We start from the raw sequence: 23,959 nt of genomic DNA, 5'->3' as shown, positions 1-23,959 counted from the left end.
GCCTTTTTATCAACTCAATTTTATTTCAAAGTCAATTTTAACATTTGATCAGATGGAATCAAGATACAAAAAAAATATCTGTGAGACTTCTTTTGTTTATTGGTTCTAATTAATTCAAACCAATTTTCAATAACATTTCACTTTTGGAAGGGGGTAGAATTTTGATTAAAAAGGCTTTTTGATACCTGATGTTTAACCGAAAAGATTTCATAAGACGTAAAATACAAATAACCCATAAATGAACTGTTATTGTACTAATGCAAATATTCTTTCTTGGTCTCAAATTAAGAAAATAAAAATAACTTTGACTCACATAAACATTATTATTGTCTAATAGTATGATCGTTATTGTAAACAAAGTCAACGAGTAGACAAAGTAAATAAACGGTACATCGTTTTACGACAATATTGCCCAAAGTGTGTTATTCGTTTGACTGTCAACGTTTTAGGCATTGTGAACGTTTATTGTGGGTGAACAGATTACTTCAACGCATCAATAAATAACAAACGTTCTATTTTTTATATTAATTAACAAATTTAGAAAGCGCATGAAAATAAAACAAATTTGCCTTAACTCATTGAAAGTCAAGATTAAATGCCTTAAGAACTAATATCTTAATCTGACAAAAAAATTGATATATGAATTGAAAAATCTTCCAAAAAGTATTCCAGTTTTTTTCTGATTCTACAAGACATTCGTTTCTTCATATTGATATCAAGGCAATGTATTTTCAAACAAAACCTTCAAAACAGTTTTTGTTCATATTTAAACTTAAAGACTTAAGAAGTCGCAAAAAAAAAACTATGACAATGTGGCCTACCTGTGAACTTGGTGATAGCTCATTATCACTCAAAGTATATAATTTATTATGCAAATGACTCGTAAAAGACATATACATAATTTTTATATACGAAATATTTTCAGTAGCAAATTTGTATGGTCACGTTTTTGGAAATCTAATTTTGTGCTAATTTGTTTTGAACTGATTATTAATCTTTTTTGACAAATTGGTCAGCGGTCAAATTAGTAATATTTCATATGAAATTACTAGTTTGCAAATTAATTATAACCTCCAGTTCAAGACCATCAATCAAGTAGCAGATTTTAACTATCAAAACAAATAAAACAAGCTGCTTACAAATTTGAGTTCAATTACCTCACAGAGAGCTCTTCTGATGCACAGAAGCATAATTAAGGAGCTCAAGATTCGTGCAAATAAGGTTCATAATGACTCAACTCTCTAAACAAATCACTTCAAGAGTTCGCAGCGCACCTAATTACAATGATCAGATTATAAGATACCGAGACGAATAGGAAACTTAACACACGCATTGTAAGTTGCGACTCCGGCGCTTAAAAAATCGACAACTTTAGCACCATCTGAGGTATAAATATTTGCTTTAAATTAAATTTTAATAATTTAAAATAAAAGCTTAAAGCAAATAAACAGCAGAGATAATCACTGTTATTTACTCTTGAATGCGTTTTTCATATAATGCCAGCAACTAGAAGAACACCACAATTAGTCATACCTGCTTGCTAAGACTTAGCACACTGCATTTATTACCTTCTTGGTTTTCAATTTAATTATAATTCTAGTTATCGGAGCAGAGGATTTTATTTCTTGATATTATTTACAGAAGAAACCAAAAAAAACTGTGATATGTACGTCAGTTCAATGAGCGTGCAATTTTAATTTCTTCAGCTGTTGTATTTTATATTTTTCTTTATTTTTTTCTTATTTTAGCGAATCACTTAATTAATGGAAATTTTTCACACCATTTTGAGATATAAGACTTGAAAAATATCGCACGCAAATGATATTTCGATCACCAACGACGACGACGAAACGAAAGAGCTGATGCAAAAACGTTTACTTTAGCTGTCAAATAGACATCATTTTTATGTCAGAAAATTATGTCGGTAAACAACTTAAATAATATGTCAACAACCTATACATGGTGCTTATCGTATAAATATAGCTTAACCACGCAACGCAACAATAGCTGTGTATAGTTGCAAGTCTAATGCAGTAGTTGGTAAGTAGCAGGTACTTTACTCATTTGTTGAATTATTCAAGTGTGTTTTGTGAGGCGTGTGTCTTCCGCCATCGCATTGCATCCATTAACATAAAAGCGTGAATCGGTGCGAATCTCAGGGATGGGTGATTTTAATAAGTGGGGGTCGGGAGATACTACCTATATAGTTTTCTACTTAACTTATGCAAGAAAAGACGACGACAAAAGTAGCCTAATTAGATATGCTTCCTTATAGTTGTGATTTATGAATAAGATCATTGTTGGAAAGTAAAAAATGACACAAACGCATTACATTAAAGAAATGCAAGACTGCGTCATGTCACGTTGTCGCACATACTTAATAAAAGAAGTTGAGAAAAGTTGAATAGTTTTTCGATGGTTTGCTATTTAGGAAAGATTTTACTCTTGTTTATGAAACTAAAACTTTTTACTTAAAAATCCGTTACAAAATAAAGTTAAACATTTCTAACCTCAACATCATCCATCAATCTTTCACCATCAGGCATGGCTTTCAACAAAGACGCGAGATGGCAACACAACTTCCGCTATTGTTATTATGGAATTTTTAAATTCAAATTATCTATATGTAATATCCGGTGGACATGCAGTTCACTGTCAGCAACCAGACATGAGGCGGAAGGAAAAGTTGTAAGCCATCTAAGATAAGCCATAATTCATAAGCCAACAAAAAGTAGATCTCCAAATATAATCAAAAGTACAAAAAGTAGAAACAACATAATACAAGTATTACCATGTTGTATAGAGACATTGAATCAGTGTCTAGCGAAACTAAAGTGGAAATAACATTTATCAGCTGGAATAGATGGAAAAATATGGTTGAGGTTTAATTTTTTCCAATATCTATTTGTCTTTAGATTATGATAAGAGTGGCCAACTATAACGCACAATATTAATTTGAGTCACACCTTGCACTGTTTTGTTCAACATTATTCGACATTTCTTTGTTTCAGTTATTGTCAAACTGAACCATAAAGAGGTACACATCTGAACTAAGTGTTAAATTCTTGAAGACGTTTAAATCAAAATGTATTTCAAACACTTTGACCAAATGTGTCCACAATCAGGAGAATTTAGAGCAAATTTCAGCACATGCATCGGGTTCAAGGGAGTGATGAAAACACCTTTTAGTTTGTTTTGCGGAAAAATCTACAGGTTATTGCGCTCTATGTGCTGGCGGCTTTTATCGTAGCTAGTTTTTTGTGGCCAGAAATTAAGGATATGGATCTGGAAACAATGCCTCTTTTGAGTGAGAAATTCAATGGCCATGTTATCTAACTGTGGCAAAATCAATTGGCTAAATGTAAAATGCATTTTTTAATTCAACTATGGACTTGAGCTTTAAATTTTGCAATCACAAATAGTTTGACCTTAATAAAATTAAATAATTTGTATATATTAATGCAATCAATAGATTAAAATCATTTGGGGCTTTTTGTACTATTAAAAGAACATAAAAACGGTCAATAAGCCAAAAATTGAAATGTAGCCTTCATTGCAAATATATGGATTATCGGATAGATTTATGCTACCCGAGCATTTATTCGAAAACCAAATCGCCCAAATTAAAAACGTCATAGCGTCGAGAACAATTGTAAAGCGTGTCCCAAAATTAACGCAAGATTTGAATTAAATAGAAAACGCCGTTTTTAGTCTTTTGATAGTTATATTTTTATTGACTCGTAAAGTACATAGGATAAGGTTATGTATAGAATAACACATCGGACAAATGGCCTCCACGGCTTTGCATGCACATGCGCACTCTTTTGTTGAAATTTTCCATGACCATTCTGCATAAATGTGGCTGAATTTCGTTGATGCAGCGTTGAATCTCCTCCTTTAATGCACGGATGGTTGTGGGCTTGTTGACATAGACTTGTTATTTCAAATAACCCCATAAAAAGAAGTCTAATGGTGTTAAAACACACGATCTAGGAGGCCAAATTTGATCACCGAAAGGAGAGAGTACACGACCTGGAAATGTCTCATACAGTAATTAAATTGCTACACGGGCTGTATGACATGTGGCACCGTCTTCTTGAAATCACATATTGGACACATCAATATCATCCAATTTTGGCAGAAAGAACTGTGTAATCATGTCGCGATATCGAGCACCAGTAAAAGTCACTGCGTGACCAGAATCATTTTCAAAAAAATATGGCCCACTTATGCCTTCAGCCCAAAATCCACACCATACATTCACGCGTTGTGGGTGCATTTGTTTTTCGACAATCACATGTGGGTTCTCCGAACCCCAAATGTGGCAATTTTGGCGATTGACAAAGCCATCAAGATGAAAATGTGCTTCATCGCTTAGGATGATTTTGCTCGAAAAATCAGGGTCCATTTGTTGATGTTCAATAATCCATTCAACGAACTCTCTTCTCTGTCCATGGTCATTAGGCTTCAATTGTTGTGTTAATTGAATTTTGTAAGCATGAAGACACAGATCTTTGGTGAGTTTACGCTGTAGAGAGGTTCTTGAAATTTGCAATTCTTGTCCACGACGTCGAATTGAGGTTCCTGGATTGTCAGCAACACTCTCACGCACTGCTTCGACATTCACATTTGAACGGCTTGTTTTTGGACGACCAGTGTGTTTGGCGTCTCCAACAGATCCAGTCTCCATGAATTTTTCAATTAATCTCTTCATAGTTGACGAAGTTTAAACACTATTCCGACCATATTTTGTATGAAATTTTCGAACTGCAGCCTCCAAGCTTTCACTATTTTTGAAATATTCTTTAATAATGAAGACACGTTGTTCTATCGTGTAACGCTCCATTTTTAATAACCCTATACTGTTAGCTGTCAAATTGCTTTTTTCAGGGCTGCCAACACTTCACTGCACAAATGGCGGCAAATTTAAATCTTGCGTTAATTTTGGGACACCATATATTAATATTTTGTTGTCGTTCGAACTGGGCACTATTACCTTTGGGCATTTGAACTTTTTTGGATTTTATAAAATCCCAAATAAAAGGAAGGTTTCAGTCTTATTGCCAAATAAAATAACGCAAAGGTATAAAAATTGTCATATTACCTAAAAACTTTTTCAGATGCAAAAAAGCCACAAAGCCCAAAATCAGTACGCTTGTGCTCATTTTAGTATTTAAAAGAAACAATAAAACCTGAACACAACATCGCACCTAATCCCCAAATCCTATAGTGATCCAAGCTCTTTATATAGAAATATTATTTATTTCGTTTGGTGATAAGACATAAAAAAGAATTGCAATAATATCGAAGTAATGACCAAAATAAATGTCATAAAGCCCAGCCCCTATGTCAAAAAGCCCAAATTTAAAATTTAAAATTATTCTGGACAAAAATACAACTAGCAATTTGGGCATTCTTTTCTTTAAAATTTATTTGCGAGTTACGGCATTCGCTTTGGGCAAAAAGACCTAATGCCTATGAATTATACAAATTAAGTAAACGTGCGGGTGCGCCACACACGCACCATTATATCAAATTCATTCGGCAGTGCAAGCTTTTTTTCAGCCGTGGACGGGGCTTATCGTTTGAAAATGGTCGTTTTTTACGATTTAACGGTCAAAATGATAACCTAATGAGTGTTACGTCAAGTAATCAGAAAAAAATCTCCTAACTACAAAATTGTGTTTCCAAAACGTTTCACCTTCAGCTTTCTCCTTGCCAAACGCATTTTAAGCTACAAGTTGAAAATTAGACTTTGGTTTTGTAAGCGACGTAAAAAGGCTTTTCACAGCAAGCCCAAAACCCGGTTTTCGCAAAATTAAAGGTTTTGGACGAAAACTTACATCGAAAACTCGAGTTTTTCCATACATTTTTGGTACACCACACGTTTTATATTAAACTTCTCGAAAACTAGTAGCAATTCAAAGTTGAACTTATAAAACAAACCTTTCGAAACATTCAGCACACAAATTAATGTAAACAAAACAGCTGATGGTTGTTGTCAAAACAAATATTTAATTTTGTTTTTTATTTACAGAATATGGAAAATTTGTCAATGTGGAGAGTTTCAAATGCTCTTTGTTAAGTGAGGAACCGGGATTCACTATCGCTACTGGCGTTACGACCCCAAGAACGAGGAAGACTTGCCTATAATTCGAAATGACGTTTCCAAGGGATGAGTCTTCGAACTCTTTCGCCACAAATATGTTCGACTGTTTCGCTTCCTACCTGGAGAAAGACTTTCCATTAACTCCATTCAATCACAAAGGTTTGGGAGAATTGAGAAAGGAGATAAGTTCATTTGTGGAGGAGAATAAGTATGAATGAAAATCTCTGGTTGAGGCTAAGTCACAGCGGGCTAGAAAAATGTGTGCCAAAATATTTTTCCAATGTGGGAATGATTGTTCCAAGAATGAAACTACAACAATGGACTATCGCCCCCTGATGGACATCGATGCCAACATCAAGAAGATCCTCAGTGCTTTGGAGAAGCCAGGCGAGTCCAGGCGAGGCGAGGAAGAAGCCAAATAGCCATGGAGAAATTGCAGCTGATCATAATAGCTTCAGTGTTGGTACGAATCTGGAACTAGTAACCTTTTCTACTCCGGCCATAAGGACCTTCACGAAATCGTTCAAAATCTTCGCAACCACAATAAATAGTGATTTTGAAGGCACATTTGGCCAACAGAAGCAATAGTCACAAGCTCAATAATTTGGATTGAGTTTAATGTGAAAGAAGTAGAAAATGTGTTAAATAAAATTAATTTTATTGTATTGGTTTTGTTTGTTGTTGATTCTATGATATATTTTCTAGACAATTAACTTCTCCTTAGTGAATTGTTCGGACCGGTTGAAGTAAACAAATAACTGCAGCCAAGCGAGCTTGTAGTTCTTGTTGGTTATAGCGTGAGCCCATTCCACCCGATCCCAGAACTTCAGTTGAAACTCTTCTTCGACACGAACTAGTGTTACGGCCTTGTCTGCTATGATGTGCTGCTCCATCACAGCACAGAAAAGGATTATCGACTTAAGGGTGACGACGGCAAAGACAAATCCTTAGGAGAATGTTTGCACTTCAAGAATTTTCAAATAATTTAATTTTGATAGAAAACATGTCATTTAGAACATCTTCACTGTGTTTAAGGAAGTGCTTGGTTATTTTCATTTTATCCGCATTCGAGACGGTGGGTGGTGATATACTGGGAGTTTTTGTATGTTCCTATCAAATTACTCAATGACGGGATCCCAATCGTTCTTTTGGAGCTCGTTTAGAACTTTATCTTCCTGAAAACCAACTTGATAATTACCTACATAAGGCTTAAGTTCGTATCTTGCATTTCCAGATCCTTTAGTTCATTGCAGAGTGTATTGAAAGTTCTGCGGCTCACTCTGAAATGATTTTTTCAACAATACAGAATTTGACAGCCGGTGTTAAACAAATTTAAATGTCAAATGAAAACGTGTAAATGTTCGGTGTGAACCATTGGCGGGTCGAAAACTTTTTGCCGAAAACCCAGTTTTGGGTTTGGTATGAAAAAGCTATAAGTTGATAATGCTGATCATAAACCTCAAACAAATGTTAAAAGTCAAATTTGATTCAAAAAATATATGTAAAAGTTAAAATAAAAAAAAAACTACGAACGTAAATATGTTTTATTTTACGGAAATCGCTTATCAATAATTCTGATTAACATGAAAATTATACTTTCATTATTAATATGTTATTCAAATAAGCTCGATTATTATTCATTAAATTTATTTTTGCATATGAATTAAAGGTTAATTTGTTTATAAAAAAAAATAATATGAGTTATTCCAACTTAATTTTATTAAACTACAGACGACATGCACAAAATACGATTTGTGTGTTTTATCATTTTTGAATAAATCAAAAATTAAGCCTATTTTATTGACTTACTTTAAAAAATGTTAGTAATGTGAAATTTTAAGGTTTGATCTTTTCACATCGTTATAAGTCGAAAATTTAGAGCTGAAGATTGAGAACGATCATTTTTTTCCAGATTGATATTAAAAAACAAAGTCTATGACTTTGCTTTGTTGCTTACGTCATATCTTATTAAATTCAAGTTTAGTTTTGTGACTAAAAACTGTTTTATATATAAAAGAATATATCCAGGTAATATGTGGTAGCTAAAAGTGCTTTCAAAGAAACATATTTTAAGTAGTATGTAAGTAAATAAGTAAGTAAGAAGGTTTGAAATCAACAAAGAAAGCATAAACCTTTGTATTCCTAGCTTGCAACGCTTTTACAATGGTGGAGATGAGCTTAAATATTTGATCTACTGGTAGAGTAATTCCTTTTCAAGCTTGCCTAGAAATCAAATATAAAGTTATTGCCTTCCAACCATTTTTCAAACCTTTCAACCATAACACCGCAAAATATTTTTATGAAGAATATTCCTCCATAATTTCTAGCAATCTCTAATTGTCGGGTAGATTATAGAATTCTTAAAGGAAGAAGGAATGTGCGTTGTGGAAAGAATTTTGCCTTCTTCTCCTGGTTTGTGATATCGCAGTCAAAGACAGATTAGAAGTTTTGGCAAGACAAATTTGAAGTTATTTACAAACTTATTACCAGAAACGTTGACTCCGATTTTGCAATTAACTTCTTTATTTTTCCTAGCTATTTCCAAAAAAAAACTTTTGAGTTAGGATTGTTACCAAGTAGAAACGCTTTCAGAGCTTCAAAACATATTTTATTTATGGTACATAAATAAAAATAGGTTTTGATCGTTGCTTAAACGAATTGCTCTTAAAACTGCGAACGAGTTTTTACGAGCTTTGAAGCAATTATTGTTAATCAATTTTAATTTAAATTCGATTTGTGTATTGTATTATTTTTTTAATGCAGTTGGTAATATTGTTTTGTAAGCTGATTTAAAAGTGTTTCGGTAGACTATTCGAGGCTTGTTAAAGAGTTATTCAAATTATGTTGAACTTTTCAAGATAGACGAAGGAGTATTTTCAGATTTACTCCTGAAGGTAAAACTTCATTAATTGATTCAACTACAAGAGGTATGTGATCTAAGAAAGTTTTTGTTTTCAACTTCGAATCAATTGACACAATTAATCCATTTTTCTCTTACACAAACAAAAGTCAATCACTCATTTGCCCTGACCACCTATGAAAGTTAAGTGTCTTTTCATATCATCTTTTGTTCAACCATTAAGTATTGTTAAACACCCTTTTGAAGTAGTTTAAGGAATTGAGATCCATGATTGTAATGTTCTATATTATCTTGAGCTCTTAGCAAAGTAAAAGAATATCATTGGATTGAAAAGATTTCAGGATACAATTGTCTTAAAATAAATATTTTTCAGACTTTTCAGTGCAATTCAATTACTTTTATATCTTTGGCTTAGGAAAATTAAAAAAAAATGAATTCAGGTTACAAATACAAATTTGGAATTATCAGTACAGAACAGATCAATTCATAACCGACACTATAAAGTCGAATTTATCTTCTTTGTGAAGCTGTTATAAAAATAAAGTTTTTCTGGACGTAAGGCACACTGATAGTTGCTTTATTTTAATAAGTTCATTTCCCGTCATTTTTTAATTCAAGCTTGGAATGAAAACCTTTTTTCCTTAAAACACACCGATGAAAGTAAAAAACGTTTGAAGCTTACTCGTTACTGTTAATCCGCCAGCTGTTAAAACGCAATAAATTTATAAATTTTGTTTTCCGTTAATGAATATATGAATGTTTCCGTTTCTACAGATCGACGTCCAATTGAGCATTTAACTATTAAACTTTATTGATTTTTGTTAAAATGTTTGTTACAAAACTTCAAAAATTTCCGTTGTATCCATTTAAATAGACGAATCTTAACATGTATAACAAAATAACGACGACGTCCTAATATTTCAAATTTGTTACGCCTTCATGAAAATAATAAATAACATGAAAACCGAAACTTTAAATCCCATTAACGCAGACTATTTGCAGTTCTTCGATACATTGTAAATAATTACCAATAAATTCGTTACTTTATGATTTCGTTTCGATATGGTCAATAATTTACGTATCTAGTTTTCGATAATAAAAATATCCTTAACTGAAACTTTGAAGTTGCAACTTTTCAAAATGTGTCATTTGGCGCAACTCTTTTAATTAAAATTACTTTGTTAATGTCTCTGATAACCACCGCATGGATAATAAAATCAAAATTTAATGAAATCAAAAATACATGATCAATTTTTTCAATAAACTAAATATAAATGTATCTATCTATAGTAAGATAAAATATGCGATTCAGTTGAGTTCATTATGACGAGTGTTTTATTTTTAAACTACTGAATTTAGTTTGAGTTTTAATTTGAAAATGTGCGAAGTCGCGGTATTATGATAAAATAAAAACTGACAGAAACTTGTTATTATAAAAATATTCATATTCACAGAAAGTAGCGTGGGTATTTTTAAGGAGCTGGTTTCGGCAATCTACAATAAATAATCATCTGCTTTCTAATTACAAAAAAAAATATATTGAATTTCTTATAGCAGTATTTATGCAATTGTGAATATCTAGGTTGTAAAACCAAGTCAGTAAATTTTAATATCGATATAAAACAGAAGGTATAAAGGCCTTTGTAAAAAGCACTCTACATTCTTGATGTGTTGCTTGAAAACGAACATCTTATTGTGACCTCATCATAAACTTATTTATAAAACATCTTGATTGTTTATATAATAGAAAAAACACAACCCCGAAATCTTAGTGTTTAAGAAAAGGGCCCTATTCTACAAAATACTTATCAAATTTTAACTATGCACTTATCAAATTGGTTTTGTTGGCAAAATGATAAGTTATTCTGTTCCATGATATTCTTTGCAAATTTCAGTTTGCACGAAGAACATTTTTGCAAAATCTTTTCATAATTTTGTCTTAATACATTTGTTTTCGTCATTAAACGTTTTGTTTCGAGATTAAAAACCGATTAAGAGAGTAACATTTGTTATATTTGGTTTCGAATTGTAACTTATGAGTTGTAAATATTCTCTACTTAAACATTACTACTTAACTTATCTTCTAGTTAAATTTTAGTTTTTCAATGACGAAATCGTTTACCATGAATAAATGAATTGTTGCAATTAAGACGTTAAATTATGTTCATATCCCCATCTGTCCGATTTTTGTTTTCAATGGTTATTTCTTACCTAAAACGTTTGACTTTAATGAGGATAGGAATAACAATTCAAATTTGCAAGGTAGAAATGGCGATCTCAAGACAACCTTGCCTGAGATCCAATTAGCGCTGTAGTGCGCAAATTTGCAAATTGATCTTTTTCTTTGACTTTTGTTAAACGTTTCAAAATTGACTTTGCAAACATTGGATTTAAAGTTTTTGTGAAGCGCAACAGCGTAATTTTTGCAAAGTCCTTGCAAAAAAAACTTATCAATTTTAACTTTGCACTTTGCAAAAATGCCATTTTCATTTTCCACGTTGCACTTATCAGATTTTATAGTTCTGTAGAAAAGAAAGTTTTGCAAACTGACAAAAAATTTGATGAATGCAAAGTGAAAAAATGAAAACATTTTTTCTTTTAGAAATCGAGTGCTTATTCACACTTTTCACCTTTTTTCCTCTTTGTAAAATATTTTAAACGGAACTTAAAATTGCAAAATGTAAAGTCTTTTCTTAAAAGTGAAAAGTGTTGTTATTTTTTTTAAAGTATTTTAAGCTTTTCAGTAATATGCAAAGAAAAAATTTTATTTTCAAACAGGTTTTTGTTTTGAAAAGCTGTCGAAAACTATTACAAAAATAATTTAACCGTTTTAAAAATGAAGAAGTAAATAAAAGTGATCAAAGAGTAGTGAAACTTAAAATTAACTTTGATATACTCATATTTTAAATGATTTTCCACAAAAAAAAATGTTCGAATAACAAAATGTATAATCGAATATCTGTTGTCTATTATTGGAAACAATTAAAAATTATCTTTGATTTCATTTGCAACGAAAATACGAATTAATTTCAAAATTGTATTAAATATTGGAGAAACACTTTTATTTTTCAAATAAAGTCTAAAAAATTAAAATGCGAAAGGTCTTTTTACTTTGCAAACTTTGTGAAAAACTTTTCACTTTAATTTTTCAGAATAGGATTTTTTTTGCAAAACTGCAAAGTTACTAACTGAAAAGTAAAAGGTTTTTCATTTTATTAACGGGATCGGAAAACATTCGAAATTTTGCGCTCATATTTGGAATTTTTATGCTTAACTAACAGTTTACTAATAATGTGCATCTCTATTTGGTTCCTTGAAAATCGTTTTTGAATACAACATTTCATAATAAAGAACGACTTTAGAGTTCATAGTAGTAGTAGTAGTAGTAGTAGTAGTAGTAGTAGAAGTAGTAGTAGTAGTAGTAGTAGTAGTAGTAAGTAATTCATTTATTTACATTTATTTACAAAATTCTATACAATATTTTGAATTCAGATGCTATGCTATGTCGTCAGCCAGGTTGACAAAGCAAATTAATTAAGAATTTTTAAAATTTATATACGTTTTAAATTTAATAGAATTCTGTCATTAATAACAATCTATACTTGTAACATCTTTCAAAAATGTATTTAATATTTTCCAAATATACTAGTTAAGGATGTTTATAGTCTTTTGTAGGGTAAGAGTATTTTTTCCGAAAAAGTAGCGTCTTTCAGTTTTGAATATTGGACAGATACCAATGAAATGTAGAAAATCTTCTTTTGATTTTAAGTTGCACACAACACAGAATTGGTTAAAACTACCATTGTAAGTACTTCCATTTAAGTTGAGAACTTCCCATCTTGCTTTAAAGATTAGGGAAATCTCTTCATAACTCAGTGAATCCTTGAAATAATTTCTGGAACCAAGATTATAGATGAGCTGATTTTAGATAAATCTTCCGAATGAGGCTTGAGCTTTTTTCTAAGTTCATAATATTTTCTTTTCAAGACTAGGACTTTTTTTATAAAATAAAATATATACTTTCATTTAACTAAAACCAAATCAGTGATCATAAATAAAACATATTTTAAATTTTTAAACATGAGACCACAAAAAACAGTCACAATATTATTTCTAAATAGATATGAATGTCTGGATAGATTTGGTGGCAAAAAAAATACGAAGTTTGGTCTTTAAACGCCCCCGATTCGACTATAGAAACCGAACAACATGGAAAGCAATTCTTAAAATGTTTCTTAAGATATTTTCTGCATCAAAACGAAATCAAAACTTTGTAATAAACAAAGAATATTGATTAATTTTGAAATTTCAATCTTAGTTTAAATATAGGCGATCATTTAGAAACCAAAAAAATATAATCTCGTTTTTAAATATTTTAAGAAAACACTTTTAATTGAAGTTCCAAAAATTATAAACTTCCCATATAAATTTATTCTAATCGTGCAGATTTTTCAAAATGAAAATTTTTAAATTTCTCTTTGTTTCAAGATCCATAGAATCTAAATTAAGAAATCAAAGATTTTCTTAGAGATGTCTGTGTGTGCATATGTACGTAGGTTTGTACGTCCAGGGTACCATTTTCATCGTCTTTATCTCAAGAACTAGTAGAGTTATCGACTTTAAATACATTTTGTTATACAAATAATACCCGTGTTTAGTTGGAAAATTTAAATATATTGGCTTTAAATTGATTTATTTAAACAAAAATATAATTTTCAGCATTTAATAAAGTTTTTATAAAAATCAAACTGCCATTTTTTTGATAAATATTAAAATCTAAAAAACAAACACACAATTTGAAAAAAAAAAAAAAAATGATGTTTAATTCAAGATACCTCGTGAATAAATTAAAGTATTGGCTTCAAACTGATGTCATTCTGTGCTTTATTTTGTTGTAAACGTAAGATAATGGTCCTTAAAAATCCGATCTGTTTTTTTTATATAAGAAATAAAAGCAAATAAAACCTTTTAAAAGCTGTTACTAAAATTGGAAAAAATGAGATTTTGACTTAAAACAGGAACAGGTTTGGAAATAAAATTCATTCTATCTAATTCAAAATATTGTTGCTAACTTTAAGTTGATTTTTTAGAAAAATGTTCGACTAAAATAAAACAAAAAAACATATTGTCCCATAACTTTTGTTTTTAATAAAATTTCGTCTTCGCTTAAATAAATCAAAAGACGAATGGGCAGTTATCAGTGTGGGTCGCATCCCAGAATCTTTTTTAAAAATATGTTTGGAAAAGATTTTTTACATACAATATTGGTCTTAGGCCACTCAAGCAATGTTGTTTATTTTATTATTTTATTTTAATTACATTACAAAAATAATATTATTTTTATAAATATAATAAATATTTGTAACTTCTCATTCAAAGTCATTGTATCAATTTAAAAAAATACATAATTTGGTTCATGTGTAAACAATTCTATCGACTTTAGTAAAATTTTATTGAAAACATAAAAAACTATTTCTTTTACTAATGGCGTTCTGTACTTTTATTTAAAAACTCATACTCTTTTAACAAAAAATAATAATGTGCCTAAAACTCTAAACAATTAATTCTTCACTCAAATTTGTTGAAAACATAGAATGATTTTGACTTCAGTTTGATTTTTTTTTATTAAAAAAAATGGGTTAACACCTCATACATATTATAGAAAGAATCAATTAACAGTTTTTACTACAAGATTTGAAGTCATCCTAAAAGTAATACTAACTTCAAAAAACTAGACTATAATTTTTGATTGATTTATTTCACTTTGAGTAATTTTTGATTAGATTATAACAGGAAAAAATCATTAGAAAACTTAAAAGTTGTTAGAGTCGGTAATATCTAAGCTCTTTTTTAAAGTTTCGTTGGGATATAGGTTTGTTTCAAATACACAACCAAAAGACACTGGAACCTTATGAATTACATTTCTGCATGTTTTTTCTCAAAAAATTGAGTCCTTAAAAAAATAGAAAAGTCTGCTTAATTATCTCACAGGACATTTGTAAAACAAAATTAACGATTTTAAATCAGCACCAATATCTTGAAATTTAAGAGTCAGGTGAATTATATAAAGATGACAATCTTATTTCAAAATAAACATTATTCGTTTGATAAACAGAGATACTAAAATCATAGTTTGTTAAACCTTAAATCAAATATATCTGATTTTTAAAAGACGCCACCGTTCGCAAATCAAAAGTGTTACACAAATTAGTCAAAATGTAAAAAAAGCAATTATCTCAAACCCTTTTTGTTTATTGATCATTAAAAAGCTGAAAGAAAATTACAGTGGTAATTTAAATCAAACGCAAGAATGATTAATTTTATAAGCTTCAACAAAAAAAAAGTAAGAGGAATTTAATTGTAATCATTAAAATACAAATTGTTATGAATCCATTTGTTTCTTTCTTTTAAATTAATAAAGTAATTAATAACACAGGATGGTTTCTATCTATAATTAGAAATAAATACAAATATTTTCATAATGCTTGCCTTATTTTAGTAATAGTTGGTAATATCCAAAATTGTAAAATTTGTATCCACAGAAAAGAAATCCTTTTTATTGTTTCGAATGTAAACTGATCAACTTTACATATGGGGTTAATTTTTAACAATTTTAATTTATTTATTTAATTTTTATAATCGTATTTAAATCTTATTTTATAATCACTCCACAGCACTTCACTTCACTTATCAAAGTGAACAAAATCGCTATCAGTGCAACTCTTTATTATCAAAACAGTTGAATTTTATTTAAGATTTTACACTTTCAACAAATTAAACCGGAATTAAGACGAAAACCCCGAGGAATATTAATTCAAGCGCCCGAATACCGAACAACTCAAAGACCGCGAACTGACTGTTAAGAAACAATATCCGCAACAATGGCTTGGACCCGTAGTGAGTCTTATAGTCTTATGTTATGTATGAAGCTTAGTCCGCTTGTGCCAAACCTTTGGCATGCTATATAGACTCAAGCTTCTTAGCTTAGATATTTACCTGTGGACTAGATGAAGCTATGCCTATTGAGTCTTGTGTTTGGTCTGTCATCCACTAAAACTATGCTGGAGTTGGTGCATTCACATCATTTGTTCCAACTTTCGGTTTCATTTCAATGACGACGGAGGCGAAGACGATGGCCATTGGGTTGACTTGAGGAGACTATACGAGTATTATAAGAGAGCATAGAAAGCTCTGTGTTATTTAAACTCTTCTAGTATTGTTATGTAGGTCGAATAATCTTTCTCTTAAAAAGATGGTTTAAATTTCACATGTGTCAAATGGAGAGTTATAAATATCATTCTTGTTCTCGTCGATAATAAATTGATGGCTATCGTTTTTGGCTGTCTGCAAAATGTCACTGGCTTAGGAGTTTAGTGGATTTGCTTAACAATTTGTTTTTTGAAGGTTTGTTATAATGGCATTTAGACAACTGAGTTTTTATCTTTAGTGGTATGAAGACCAATAAGGTTGCAAACCTTAAGATCTATAAGGGTATTGATAATAAAAATAAATTGGTTGTATAATGAATTTGGCTATATTGTTTATAATAATATTTTTACATGTTCCATTGGTCAGGTATTAGGAAACTGCAGGTAACAACATTTGTCCAGAGTCACAAACATACTATAAGATAATCTATCTGATAGTTGGCCAAAAGTTTATTCTTGAATATTCATCCTTTTGACTTGCGACATATAGGAACTATATGGCCAGTTTTAAATTCATAAAAAATTGCCAACTCGAGATTTGCATCAAACATGATATTACGATGGTAGAGAAGTCGAAAAAAGTGGGTCCCGCCGTTCCATCCGGTCTGTTTTGTCTGTCTGTCCACGCTCCTACAGCCTAAACCATTGGGTCGATTGAGTTCAAACATGGAAGTTAAGGTTTTGAGCAGATTCGCGTTAGTCGCTCTATTAATTTTTCTTAAAATCAAAACTAACAGTGGTCCCCATAAAATTTTTTAGGTCAAAAAACGAAAATTCGAAATTTTCTCAAAAACATACCGATAGGTTTTTTAATATTCTCTAAAATTTTATTTTTAACTTCCTATAGGAAGTTATTGTAATGGGTCCGATTTGTCAAATTGCAAATTTTGACATTTCTCGACGTTTCAAGGTTCCTAGAGTCGAAATAGAAGATTTTTAGAAAGATGTTTGTGCGTTCGTGTGTACGTATGCTCGTACGTCCGTACGTTCGCGACGTTTTTTCGTCGTCCATAGCTCAAGAACCAGAAGAGATATCGATTTCAAATAAATTTTGTTATACAGATAATAAGGCATAAAGATGCAGAAAGGGCTTTCAAGAAAATTGCGTGGGTGGTATTTTCACCATAGCAGTTTGAAAAAAAGGTGAACATTTTGGTTAACCCTAAATATCTTACGAACCAAAAACGCTAGAGAATTGACTTAAATTTTATATAATATATTATAACGTGATACCACACAAGTATATTTTTTGAGAAAAATCAATGTCACGGTTTTTTTTATAAATCAATAAAACTGAAAAAAAATTTGTCACCTCCAAAATTTTACGACTGAAATATGATGTCATCTTCAAAACAATTTTGTGCAACGAAGAATAATGTTTTTGACATCTGATAAAATTTTGAGAAAAATCTAATGGACAGTTTTTTTTATAAAAAATCAAAATCTAAAAAAAACATTACTCAAAATTGGTAAAAATTGAATATCGATTCAAATATCTTTTCAAAAATTGTAGGTATTGGATTCAATCTAATTTTATCTTATAAGGAATGTTGTTTTCAACATTCAGTTAAAGTTTGAAAAAATCGAATTGACAGTTTTTTTTTACAAAAAATTAAAAACCGAAAAAAAAAATTAACAAAAGTTGGTAAAAAATGATATTTGAATCAAATATCTTTTAAAAACTTTGAGATAATAGCTTCTTACTATTTTTTTTAAGAAATATTGTTTTCAACACTAGGACAAATTTTGAGAAAAATCTAATTGACAGTTTTTTACAAAAAAATAAAAACCTAAAAAAAAAATGTATAAAAGTTGGTAAAAATTGATTTTCGACTCAAATATCTCTTCAAAAATTTTAAATATTGGCTTAGAACTAATTTTATCTTATAAGATATATTGTTTTCAACATTTGGTAAAATTTTTAAAAAATTCGAACTGACAGTTTTTTACAAAAAATAAAACTCTAAAAAAAAACAATACTAAAACTTGGTAAAAATTTACTTTCGTCTCAAATAGCTTTTCAAAAATTTAAAATATTGGCTTCAAACTTATTTTATTTCACAGAAAATATTGTTTTCAGTATTCAGTAATTTTTATATAAAAATTCAACAGTCCGTTTTTTCATAAGAAATAAAATCTACAAAAAATAGTGCGCGAATTTGGTAAAAATTGATACGAGTACATATAGACAAACTCTTAAGCAAGACAAATCGACAGACGGGATGGGAAGTTTTCAGTGTGGGTCACATCCCAGACTCTTTTTATTTTGTTAGCATCAGATCAAAAAATATTTAAAATAAATTTAACTAAACCGTGTGAAAGGTTAATTTTTCATCCAAAAAAGCCGTAAAAGTGCCTTAACGATGCCAATAAGTCCAAGCATATTCGATCAATGAGTTTGCTGTCTAGATAGAGTTCTTCTCTATTGTAATATCAAGTGCAGGTAATTAACTTTGTTTCTCCATAAATGTAGCTATCAGATCATTAGAGAACCTTTTCCTACAAAAACTCCTTATTAAGAAGCTCTTCAAGATTCAACCCATATGCGCCCCAATTGACGTTTTCAAGTATACTCTCTGCTGAATTCTCGACTAAGTGGAAATTAAGCAAAATTTGTTCTATCTAGCGATTTTTATACCAGAACTCTGTGCTTGCACTCCTAAAGGTGGGTAAATGATACATGCTTTTAACTTTCAAACTGCAACACAAAAAACCAAAACTTCAAGAATGTCTGTAAAAAAAAAATAAAAATAACCAAAACCTTTTAATCTACAAAATGTTTTCTGTGGGTGTGTTGTGTTGACATTAAATTTAAAAAAAAGGCTTGACTTTCAATTGCCATATCATGACTAACACCCAAATGGAACAACATTTCAAAAAAGAACTTGCACTTTACGTCGTCGTCTTTGTATTTGCAACCAGTCTATAGCTACATTTAGAGGTATAGGTATGTATTAGGTTCTGTATAACAACCTGAAAAAGATTTCGTGCTGAAAGATCTTACCTCAATTGACATTTGAAGCCATTTATAGAATAAGAACTTGATCTAAGAAGAAAAATACAAAAACATCGATACATACACCTGTAGAGTAGACGACCAATTTTCAACTTTGGTAACTTCTTAGTTACGATTTTACCATGATGTGACGAATTTCAAGAAAGAAGTGGGTAAGTCTTAATATAAAAGGGGATATGATATAAAAAAAATGATGTTAATGTTGTCATTGATTTGAGTTACTAACTGTTAAGAAAGAAAACCGAAAGTTCTTCCCAAAAAACAAGGAAATCAATCAGGAGAAAGTGTTTAAATTAATTTCGACACATGGACTCACTCACTCCCAGCACCATCACCAAAGGCCTGATGTTAGGTTTACAACCCAGTCAATGTCAAAGCAATACAAACGCCGCTTATACATTTTCTTAAGTAAAAAAAACTTTTAAATGTCACTTAATCTTCGTTTGACTTTAACACTTGAAGGCATTTCCAGTACCATTGCGTTATCCACAAAAGACCGTTTGTAAAAACTGAATAAATTGTACAAATCAATCAAATGACACCCTTTTGTCTTTTTGTTATTTCATTTAAACACAAATAACAACAAAAACAAAATTAACAACAGGTGTGCACCTTTATACCAGCTTCCTTCAATGGACTTGATTTCTGTTCAAGCTAAAAACTTTGACCACCAATCCTTTCACTTTGACTTGACTTGGCTTGAATTGAATTAAACTGAATTTGTTTCAATTGATTTCATCAAAACACAATACCAAAAATAACTATATCCAGTTGTTATTATTAAAATATTTTATAATATTATAAATATCAGACATGTGGGCAAATAAAATAAATAAAAATAAAGTTAAAAATATTTTTGTTACAGTATCAACACTTTATATTATTGGAACCATTAAAATCAACGAACAATACTGGTTAAAGTGTATTTTTGTTTTGTTTTTGATCTTGAAACTTGATTTTATTAATTAGAATGCATGCAGCTTGTTTGGTTGACCAACAACGACGCGACGCGACGCCACAGAGACAATCCTTGACTTAGTTCACGTGGAAGAAAAAAAACCATTAAGCATTTTTTGACAAGACACGAAAGTTTCATTCAAATATTTTTTCGCAGAACCTACATTAATTGTAGGTTAATGTAAGTAATACATAATTTATGTTTAAGACAAGATTTAAATTCTTCTTAAGTCGAAACATTTTTAGATTAAGTTTTAGATTTTTTTAATATGATAAAAATGTGAAAAAGCTAATCACGAGAGTGTGTCTGTTTTTCTCTTTCTGTTGATTGTTATTTCGTCAGTACATATACATACATACAAACAATCTTTAAGACATTCAAGCTTCTAAGGTAGTTATTAATTCATTTAATCCTTACATAAAATGAAATCCATAACTTAACGCAGTTTTATTTCGAATTGCTTTTTCCTATGAAAACTCTTAAAAAACCCGTCCTGTTTCTATTAATAAAAAAGTAGGCTGGGCTGCGACCCACACTGCTTTTTGGACCAGTGCCCGTCTGTCGATTTGTTTAAAAGTTTAACAAAAAATGTATGATAACAGTTTGTGTGACATTAAAAAATTTGAAGTCAATACCTTTTTTTTCTCATAAAACTTGAGTCGAAAACTAGTCTTATGAGTTTTTTTATTCTTGTACGTTTTCATGTTTTAAAAAACACTGTCAATCGAAGTTTTTTTTTTTTTTAATTACAAGAGTAAGTAATATTTTGCATAAATGATAAAATAAATTTTATTTCAAAATCTGTTTTATACTCGAAAAACAAATATATATAAAATATTTTAGTATCATTTTTTGAAAGGTTTTATTCCTTGAATAAGAAAATACAGTTTATTTTTTTTTAAACCATTACTTACTTAGTTAAGTTAAAACACACAATTTGGCAGAGACTGAAATCTTTTTGAAGTCAATACCTGTATTTATTCACGAAATATCGAGAATTGAGCATCAATTTTTACCAATTTTGTGTAGTAATGGTGTAGAATTTAATTTTGTAAGAAATGTAATTAGTAGATTTTTATACAAATCTTACCGTACGTTTAAAACAATATTTAAAAAAAATGAAATTGGATTGCAGCCAATATTTTTAATTTTTGAAAAAATAGGCAAAAATTAATTGGTCTTTTTAGTTTTTTTAGCAAGGAAACCTTTGCTTTGATTTTTCTCAAAATTTTAGCAGATGTCAAAAAAGTAATTTTTTTAATTTCGAGGTCAAAAAAAATTTCTTTTTTACGTTTTTTTATTCATAAAACGATTAAATTGAAATGTTTAACATTAACAGCATAAATTTGGTATAACGTCACATTATATAATATAAAATTTAACTGAAATGAACAATTTCAATTTCAATTTTTAAGTTCCTGCGCAGTTGAAAGTCCTTTTTGCATCTTTCGATGTTATGATCTATATAACAAAACTTATCTTAAATTTACATATCTGGTTCTTGAGATATGGACGACGAAAAATGGCATCCCGAAAGTACGGATGTACGCACACACAAATATCTCTCTAAAACTCTTTGATTTACATTCTAGAGACCTTGAAATGTGGAGAAATGTCAACATTTTCAATTCGACAATAAATCGGTAAAGATCTATGCAAGCAAAAAAAAGGTACTTTATCTAAGGAAAGCGGCTAAGAATCTCATTTATTGTAGGGACTGGTTCAATGTCAGGGTATTGGAAGGGCGTACTAAATCGGTATCATTATGTGTGTGCGTTGTTCAGCTCGTTTTTTTATCTTTAAAACCCTTTAATAGCAGATCCAAACCAACATTTTATAAGTTGTGCAATCCCAAATGTCATTATCACAGAATTAGACTCCAACCTTACAATAAATAACTAAATAAATACGGTGACGCAACAGTCCGAAGAGAACTAGGACTTGTGACTTACAACTCTCAACCAGTACTGTTGTCAGGGATGGAAGGGACCTACAGTTTTAAGCCGAATCCGAACGGCAAATTTGAGAAAGCACTATTCATGACAAGAATTACTCTTGGAGAATTTTTTAATTCCTCGCAAGAGGCAGTACCCGGAAAAAAACTTTTAGGTGGCATAGGCAGGGATTAAACCCAATACCAATGGCAGTCCAACGCACTAACTATCAAACAACTTTATAATACCTCAGCTATTTATATCGTTAGGAAAGTCAAGAATAAGTGCAACAATATTATCAATTGTTTTCAAGCAGATTTCCAGTCAAACATTTCGAAGGTGAATCAAATATTTGCCTTAACGAGGCCGTTGCCTAGTCTCTGATTAAGCTTCGGTTCCAATCGATCACCGAAATCAAGCTCTCCTTTAATGTTCGTCTTTTATTAAAATGTTATTATATTCTGATGATCTTGTCATTTTTGCTGAAAATCAGGAGACACTTTAGTTTTAAGTAAACAAGCTCAAGGTGTCGAAATCCAAAGTGTTCAAAGCCACAATTAATATATGTTTCTCCTATGGTAACGAATTTTACAGCTATCAATAGATGGAGGATTTTGAACAAAGTCAAATATTTTTCTTCAAAAAAATATTAAAATTACCTTCGAATATTACAAACTATACTTTCTACCTTGAGTCTGGTGTACCTCTATTTAACTTCCCATAGGAAGTTATTGTAATGGTCCCGATTTGTCAAATTGAAAATTTTGACATTTCTCGACGTTTCAAGGTCCCTAGAGTCCAAATAAAATAAAATTTTGTTATACCGATAATAAGACAAAAATATGCAGAAAAGGCTCTCAAGAAAATTCGGTTTGCGTTTTTTTTACCAAAGCAGTTTAAAAAAAAAGAGTCTGAGATGCGACCCACACTTATAAATTCCCAACCCGTCCGTCGATTTGTCGTGCTTAAAAGTTTGTTTATATGTACTCGTATCAATTTTTACCAAATTTGCGTACTATTTTTTTGTAAATTTAATTTTTTATGAAAAAACGGTTTGTTAAATTTTTATATAATAATTACTTAGCATTGAAAACAATATTTTCTGTGAAATAAAATAAGTAAAAGAAGTTTGACAAATTTTTTTGATAATATGATTTATAAAGAAAAAAATGGATTTTTTTTTTTAAATATACTTCTTTGATATCACGTCACAGCATATTATATAAATTTTATTCAAGTCTCTAGCGTTTTTGATTTGTAAGATATTTAGGGTTAACCCTCATCTCCAAAATTTTACAACTAAAATATGATTTCATCTCCAAAACAATTTTGTGCAACGAAGAATAAAGTTTTTGAATTCTGATAAAATTTTGAGAAAAATCGAATTGACAGTTTTGTTTATAAAAATAATAATCTAAAAAAACATTACTCAAAGTTGGTAAAAATTGAATATCAATTCAAATATCTCTTCAAAAACTTGAAGTTAAGGATTCAAACTTATTTTATCTTATAAGAAATATTGTTTTCAACATTCTGAAAAAATGTTAAGAACAATCGAATTGACAGACAAAATGAAAACCTAATAAAAAAATTAATGGAAGTTGGTAAAAATTGATTTTCGACTCAAATATCTTTTCAAAACTTTGAGATATTGGCTTCAATTTACTTTTATCTTTCAAAACATATTGTTGTTAACATTCAGTAAAATTTTGAAAAAAAGTCGAATTCGCAGTTTTTGCACAAAAAATTAAAAACCTAATAAAAATTTAACAAAAGTTGGTAAAAATTTACTTTCGACTCAAATAGTTTTTTAAAAATTAAAAATATTGGCTTTAAACTTATTTATTTCACAGAAAATATTTTTTTCGATATAA

The 23,959-nt window shown here is 30.0% G+C and overlaps 1 protein-coding gene across 1 annotated transcript in view; it reads right to left on the bottom strand.

The window, feature by feature from the left end:
- The window catches only part of LOC129938652 (major royal jelly protein 1), a 68,605-nt gene extending 52,771 nt beyond the window's left edge, over positions 1 to 15,834 (bottom strand). The window contains exon 1 of the mRNA XM_056046324.1: positions 15,459 to 15,834. The gene's annotated coding sequence lies outside the window, so the exon portion shown is untranslated. The remainder of the gene's footprint in view (positions 1 to 15,458) is intronic.
- Between the last annotated feature and the right edge of the window lie 8,125 nt (positions 15,835 to 23,959).

Source organism: Eupeodes corollae, chromosome 1 (assembly GCF_945859685.1).
Source record: "Eupeodes corollae chromosome 1, idEupCoro1.1, whole genome shotgun sequence".
Lineage (NCBI taxonomy): Eukaryota > Metazoa > Arthropoda > Insecta > Diptera > Syrphidae > Eupeodes > Eupeodes corollae.
The sequence above is the reverse complement of the archived record's forward strand: the minus strand, read 5'-3'. Positions and strand labels throughout refer to the sequence as shown.